Source organism: Tamandua tetradactyla, chromosome X (assembly GCF_023851605.1).
Source record: "Tamandua tetradactyla isolate mTamTet1 chromosome X, mTamTet1.pri, whole genome shotgun sequence".
In the NCBI taxonomy this organism is placed as follows: domain Eukaryota; kingdom Metazoa; phylum Chordata; class Mammalia; order Pilosa; family Myrmecophagidae; genus Tamandua; species Tamandua tetradactyla.
The window spans coordinates 44827015-44834832 of record NC_135353.1 but is presented as its reverse complement, the minus strand read 5'-3'; the positions used below and the strand labels follow the sequence as shown (position 1 = coordinate 44834832).

The following is a 7818-nucleotide window of genomic DNA, read 5'->3' as shown; positions in this document are numbered from 1 at the left end:
ATATTTTTTCCTAAAAACGTGTTTTTTTTATGGGAGAGATGACCGCAGGATCTTTATAAATGGGTAGTATGTGCATTATTTGACATTGGCACCCTTCTTGGAAGTCCCTTTCCATCTATCTTCCATGATGGTTCACTTTCCTCTTCTTTTCACTTCTATTTGCATTTTTTCTTCACATTCATTGATTCCTCCTCTTATTGCCACTGGAGTATGATTATTTTCCATTTTTGAAGTTGAATTTCTTTTTCTTGGTTCAATCCTTATAATTTCATTTAAGATCTAAAAACAACAGGACTCCAGAATCTTTCACATCTAGCTCCAATCAGGAGAGTACAAATCCTGAGAATATTTGTAGATCATTCAACTATGTATTTAACATCTTTTATATCTAGGTACAGTATAAGGCAGTATTCACAGACTCAAAGATCTAATCCCATGAGTTCAATCAAATACTATTGGTGTTAAACTATTGTTATTACAATGAACCACGGTGAAGGGAATTAGTTCCTTTTGGTTTGTGATGTCAGGAAAAAAATTATAAAATTATAGATGAGCTGCATCTTGCACATTGATTGTTCATAAGAGAAAAAAATAATAGAAAAATGAATGAAGAAAATGAACAGGAAATTCAGAGATGAGCAAACCTGAGGGACAAGAAAACATGTAGAACAATTTGGTATGAATTACTAAACAATAAGAGAAATGTTAATTAAGGCAACAAAGTGATATGTCAAAACCATATAATTGGCAAATATTTAAAAGTCTGATGAATGAGATATCTTCAGTTTGTCCCATCTTGATCCACTCTCCTTCCTGCTTCAGGAGACTGACAGGTGTGGACTACATCAATGGGTCCTCTTAACGTCAAGCTTCTGGTTGGATTCAGCAGAAGACCAGAGACTGGGAGAATAATCAGTTCAGGGTATTTATTCTTCTAGTTTGCTCTCTGTGAAGTTGCCTCTGGATATTCTCATTTCCTGAAAGAAAAAAACTAAAACTTCCTCTCAAGACACCCCTCTATTTTATCTTTCTGAGTTCCTGTTGCTACTATCTTCCTTTATCACATTAATCCCTAGGAATAAAAACAATCCTGGAATACTGTACTATCCCTTTTATTTATACTATACCATATTCTGTCTTTATAAAGAATCCCCTGTATTATTCTAATTTTAATGTCATTTGTTTTTTGCTATATCCTTAATGGAGAGCATGATTGATATAAGAAGTGAATCCAAGCAACACTCTCAAAATAGAATTCTGTAATTTAATGTTTCATATATTTGAGGAACTCAGGAAAATTTTCCTGGCTGAAGAGAAATGGCCAGGTAATCCTTTGCAATTATTGACATCATAATTACTCAAATCATTCATATTACATTATATGAAAAATAAATGGCAGTTAAAATTTTCAATTTCAGCTGTGAGTATAACTGCAGATACTAAACCATGCTGTTAAAATAGCTGATGTTATTTTTGTGTGTTCCCAGTGTTAGGACCACAAATTTTTCACCTGGATGAAGGGGAGTAGCAGGTGATGCTGAGGGACAAGAGCAGTGGATTTGCTGGATATCTTCTGTTTGCTTTCTCGGTACACATTCTACTTTTTTTCAGAAGGTTGATCTGTAGGGACATCAATGAGGTCCCCTTGGCCCTCCATATCTAATTGGTTGTGCCAATAAGGAGCTCTGGGAGTAGATTAATCAAAATTTACAGTTACTGTCTAGACGGTTCTTATATAAGACTTTCTCCTTTCCTTTTTCTAGCAACTTCTCTCTCTCTTCTCATTGTTTGGTAATGATCAAAGTTCCAGAATACTAAACTATTAGCATTTAGTTTCCCCACATACTCTCCACAGCATGAAAAAACATTCTCTCATTAATTGTTCTTTGAATTATCCTAATTTGAAAAAGCCCATCTCTTTCTTGGACCCTGACTATTATTTCTGATAATAACAATATTTTTATGGATGCAGGGAAATGGGAACTCGTATATATGACTGGTAAAAGTAACACTGAACAAATCACATTTGAGAGCATTTTGTCAATACCTATGGAATGGAATAACACTTCAAAGTTCCTACCTAGAAGAAATTTTAGGCATGTGCAGAAGGATTCATGTACAAGGATGGTGATAAAGTATTTTTAAAATTCATCTTTTCTTCTATGAGACAATGAAAATAACTGATTTCATTATAATACAGAGTACTATGTAGCAGTTAAAAGGAATAAAGTAGGTCTACACATGTACCCAAATGGATAAAGCCAAAAAGAATCAATATAAAAGGCTGAAAGAATTTATGTACGACATTCTTTAAAACTCACAACACAGTGCTACACATTGTTAATGTGTACATGGAAATATAGTAAAAATATGAAAACACAGGTGGTGTATGTTCTAGTTTGCCAGCTGCTGGAATGCAACATACCAGAAACTGAATGGCTTTTTAAAAGAGGGAATTTAATAAGTTGCAATTAACAGATTTTAGGCCATGGGAATGTCTCAATTAAAGCAAGTCTATAGAAATGTCCAATCTAAGGTATCCAAGGAAAGATACCTTGATTCAAGAAGGCTGATGAAGTTCAGGGTTTCTCTCTCATCTGGTAAGGCACATGAGCAACATGGTCAGGGTTTCTATCTCATCTGGAAAGGCACATGGTAAACACAGTCAGGGTTTCTCTCTCAGCTGGAGGGGCACATGGTGAACACGGGGTCATCTGCTAGCTCCCTCTCCAGCTTCCTGCGAGGCATTTTCCCTCTTCATCTCCAGAAGTCGCTGGCTAGTAGACTCTCTGCCTCGTGGTTCTGTGGCATTCTCTGTTGTGGCTTTCTCATGGCTCTGTTCTCTGCTCTCACTGAATCTCCCACTTTCTCTAAACTGTTTCCTCTTTTATAGGATTCCAGTAAACTAATCCAGACCCACCTGGAATGGCTGGAGACACGTCTCCACCTAATCTAGTTTAACAACCACTCTTAACTGAGTCACATCTGCAGGGAGATAATCTAATTGAAGTTTCAAATCTATAGTAATGAATAGGGATTAGAATAAACAGTTGCTTTTACAAAATGGAATTAGGATTAAAACATGGCTTTTCTAGGGTACCTGCACCCTTTCAAACATGCATAGTATATTAGTTATCTACTGCTGTGTAGCAAATTACCTCAAAATTTAGCTGCATAAAACAACAAACATTTAACAATCTCACAGTTTTTGTGGAATAGAAATTCAGGGGCAGCTCAGCTGGGTGACTCACTTAAGGTGTCCCCTGAGGTTGACACCTCAAGATGTCAGCAGGGGTTGCACTAATCTCAAGACTCAACTGAGGTTGAAGAATCCACTTTCAAGTTTAGTTGTGTAGTTGTCGGCAACTTTCAGTTCCTCACAGGCTTTTAGGCTAAGAGCCTCAGTTCCTTGCCATGCTCCTTGGGCCTTGGCATAGAGTTGGTCACATCATGACAACTGGCTACTCCGGGGCAAAGATCCAACAGTGATTGAGAAAGAATGCTCGAGATAGAAGCCATAGTCTTTTTATAATCTGATCTTGAACATGACTTCCCATCACTTTTGTCATATTCTGTGTGTTGAAAGCAAATCACTATGTTCTGTCCACTCTCAAAGGGAAATATGAATACAAGAAGCCAGGAATCTTTGAGGGCCATTTTAGAGACTGCTTATCAGAAATGGGTATGATATAAATTAAATACATGTTTACTTCTGGGAGGGAGAGAGGTGGAAGGAATATTCTTGGGCTATGCTTTAGCTGCATCGATAACATTTTATTTTTATAAAAGAATGTTTGCTTGGTTGTCTCATAAGTTTGGGGAGAGAGGGCATTCTAGGCAGAAGAGTAACGAGAGTAAAAGCAAGAAAGCAAGGAGGCATGGAACAGCCTTGTGAGTGTGGGTAATGGAAAATAGTTTGTTATGGCTAAAGCCATATTTTTGTATCTTTGCTTCTAAATAGTCCTTAATATATTGACTTGATCACAATAGTCTCTTTTAATTCCTGTTTAAATTTTAATTCTGAATTGCAAAGGTTATTTCCCCTTCCCCATATTTTAGGATCTCCTGTATTCACCCATTCAATCTTGGTTGCCACAACAGACAAATAGAAAGCATTAAGGACCATTTTTTCTTGGATCTGTAGTGGAAACCTTAGCAACAGACATTAACCATTCCAGGTCTGTCAGAGATGCATACTATAGTCTTTTTTTTTTTTTTTACAATAGTCTTTTAATGACAATTGAATAATTTATTCCTAAATGAAAGATTTGATATTTGTGTGTAAGCTGCTACCAAGTGGTTAGAACTACACTGCATTTGTTTTGCCAGGGATTTGACAGAGTGAATCCTCAGGCCTGATACGGAAGATATTTATAAAATGTACTCCTATTATTTGTTGAAAATATAGTCTATTCAGAGAGTTATTTTAAATAAGGCAAACCATTGTATTAAAGGTATTTAAGGTTGGATTTTTAAAAAACTAGATGCCTATGGTATGAATCAGTAAGTTTAAAAAATAGTCTTTCCTTTTCTTTTATCAATTTACCCTGAAATAATTTCAGTTTCCAGCCCAAAAGTCCTCCTTGATGATTGCACCAGAGTGCTGATCTTTCAAAGGCTCTTTATCTTCTCCCAGTTTGAGCTCGTTAAACTTTGTTTTAATCACCTTTAAAGAAGTGAAACTCCTATTTGCTTTACTTACAAACAGGAGTAGAGTGAGGAATAGAGAAAGTGTTTTGAAGGAGAAGTATGTAATGGAAAATGTAAAAGAAGAAAGTCATAAAGGTCTTCATGTCTGCTTCTTTAACCAGAGTGACTCACTTTATTCCATTTCAGTTTCTCCCTTTCTGGGGCAAGTTGACATCTTATTCATATGTAAAATTGTCAAGTTATTCACTGACTCAAGCACTTAATCCCTTTTACCAACTCACTAGAAATTGCTTAAATTACTTTCCCTACTTGAAAGTTCCCACGATTAAAGAGACTTTATTACTTACAACAGAAAAGAATATTTGGGGCAAAAATTATCAAGCTCTTTAAGCATTTACATTGATTTCATTACAAAAAAGCAAGGACTTGTTCACCAAATCAAGGATATTTGTACCTAGGAGCTCTACTTAACTTTAGGAGAAGAAATATTTAGTACACATAGAAACTATTATAACAGAGTCCTTAGAATAGGAGCTCATTATTCAATGAGGTACAATCTGAAACTAGAAGTGATTAAAATTGTTTTGGTAAATTTATGACTGAGGGCGTCACTTAAAATCAGAACATTTGTTGAATTTATTTACACTTAATTTTAATGTTTTATTTTTGAAATTACACACTCTTGTTGGGGAAGAGAAGGGTCAGTTTTCTCAGTATTCTAAAGTTTCTAATTTGGACCTTTCTGACAGATGCAAAAAGGGTGTTTGAACTGCTCCTAATCTTTGGAGTTGACCCCCACAAGGAAGTTGGACAAACCCTCCCAGAACCATCCTTTTTAATGGATAACTGAGCTGGTGATGTGTTGCTGTGTTTTTAAATTGTCTGACGGGTTTCTTGCTCAGTTTGGTACTGTCTTTGCTTCAATCATGCCCCCAAAATACATAAATATAGTAACCACATGTAGCAAATTATTTAAGAACAGTTTTGCCAAATATAGCAGAGAAGAAAGAAGGTTCAGCACATTATTATGACTCTAATGATATTTTTATTGGAAATTAGGTCTATTTTATGCTCATTTTGAAAGATCTAAGCTCTAGACCACTATGGTGAGACAATAGTTCTACCAAATGTTAATGAATGTACAGAGAAAGAAAGATTTTTAATGTTCATGTGGTTAAATATATTTGGAAAATGTTGGGATTATTATTATAAATTTTCTTCTTATTATAGAACTTTTCTTACCATAAGACTTTTCAGATGTTTAACACACTAATATGTATTGTGAATCTCTGAGAGAAGGGATTTATTGTGAAGCAGCTCAATGAAAGAGTGCTTCAATGAATATATACATATGTGTGTGTATATGCATAGGCATATATATATATATATATATATATATATATATATATACATACATACATATTTAATTAGAGAAGTTGTAAGTTTACAGAAAAATCGTTCAGAAAATAGAGATCCCATATACCCCTATTGCCTTCACACAGTTCTCCCTATTATAAACACTTTGCATTAGTATGGTACCTGTGTTATAATTGATGAAACAATATCATTTTTGCAGTATTAAGTATTTAGTTTCTTGGCTGCCTGTGCTGATAATTTTATCTGCATGTCTAGTCTCTGTAGAAAATCTCTGGCTGACACCTCTTCAGGCTGCATAGAGTGAACATAGGATTCCTGAGTCACCACTGGCTGTTTCTTGAGAGAAAGACCGCTATCAACAGTTTCCTTTTCTGGAGAATCAATTGAGTTAAGCCCATTGAACAACAAAGGCTTCTCTGATATGACCGGGATTTCAAAGTTTTCTTCAGAAATAAACACTCATTGGTAAACAGTTTATTTGCCCTTTTTATTTGTTCCATCGTGACTCCGTACTTGAGCGCGATGCCCTGCAGCATGTCGCCATGGTGCTCGATGACTCCGGCGCTCAGTGTCGCCCGCACGCTGGCGGTGCTGCCGTAGGAGCGGGTCTTGATGCGAGTCAGGCTCAGAGACAGCTCAGCTTCCTCGGACTCCGAACCTGAGCGCGAGCGCGTGGGTGGTGACGGGGCGGAGGGCTGGGACGCGCGGGGGCCGCCTTCCCGCGGGGAAGCGCGGGCGAAGAATCCGCCATAGGTCCTGCGGAGGCTGCCGGTGATCCGAAAGCTTGCCAAGGGGGCGGTGCCTTCGCCGCTGCCGCCGCCTCTTCCTCTTCACTGGGGCTGCGGACCGCGGTACCACCGGGGCAGGGGGCCCGGGCGGAGAGCTGGGGGCCTGGCATGGAACGCACCTCAGTTCTCTGGGTCCCGCCTTCCCCGGCGCCGGCTGCAGACGAGCACCCTGATGACATCAAAGCCTTCATCACAGACAACATCATGATCATCAAAAGCACACAGCTTCTCCTGGCCCACCTCAAAAGCCTGGAGGATTCAGTCCTTTTTTTCCTGCTTCCATCTTTTGGCAATTGTGAATCATGCTGCTTTGAACATTGGTGTGCAAATTTGTGTTCAAGTGCCTACTTCCAGTTCATTTGGGTATAAACTTAGAGGTGGGACTGCTGGGTCATATGATGATTCTGTACTTAACTTGAAGAACTGACAAACTGTCTTCCATAGTGGCTGTACCATTTTACATTTCCACAACAATGAATGAGTCTCTTTATTTCTCCAAATCCTCTCCAATACTTGTTATTTTCCATTTCTTTTAAATAGTAGCCATACTAATGGGTATGAAATGGTATCTCCTTGTGATTTTCATTTGCATTTCCCTAATGTGTAATGATGTGCATCTTTTCATGCACTTTTTGGCCATTTGTATTTATTCTTTGAGGAAATGTCTACTCATGTATTTTCCCCATGCATTAATGTGGTTGCTTGTCTGTATGTTGTTTAGTTGTAGGATTTATTTATATGTTCTGGATATTACACCATTATCAGATATGTCATTTCCAAATATTTCTTCCTTCTGTATGTTGTTGTTTTGCTTTCGTGATGAAATCCTTGGAAATATAGAAGATTTTACTTTTGACAAGGGCCTATTAATGTCTTTTCTCTTTTTTTTTGTTTGCGTTTTTGAGTGTAAATTATGAGAAACTATTGTCTAATGCATGGTCTTGAAGACAGCCTGGAAACCTATTGTTTTAGTTTGTAAATGCTGTCAGCAGTGCAACATACC

General features: G+C 37.4%; 1 non-coding gene and 1 pseudogene across 1 annotated transcript; both read right to left on the bottom strand.

Moving 5' to 3' along the window:
• Positions 1–4063: 4063 nt before the first annotated feature.
• On the bottom strand, positions 4064–4195 carry LOC143672358 (small nucleolar RNA SNORA31). The gene has a single exon (XR_013169812.1). It is a non-coding gene; the product is annotated as a small nucleolar RNA SNORA31 (small nucleolar RNA).
• A 2033-nt stretch (positions 4196–6228) lies between these two features.
• On the bottom strand, positions 6229–6778 carry LOC143671798 (lysM and putative peptidoglycan-binding domain-containing protein 2 pseudogene; annotated as a pseudogene).
• Between the last annotated feature and the right edge of the window lie 1040 nt (positions 6779–7818).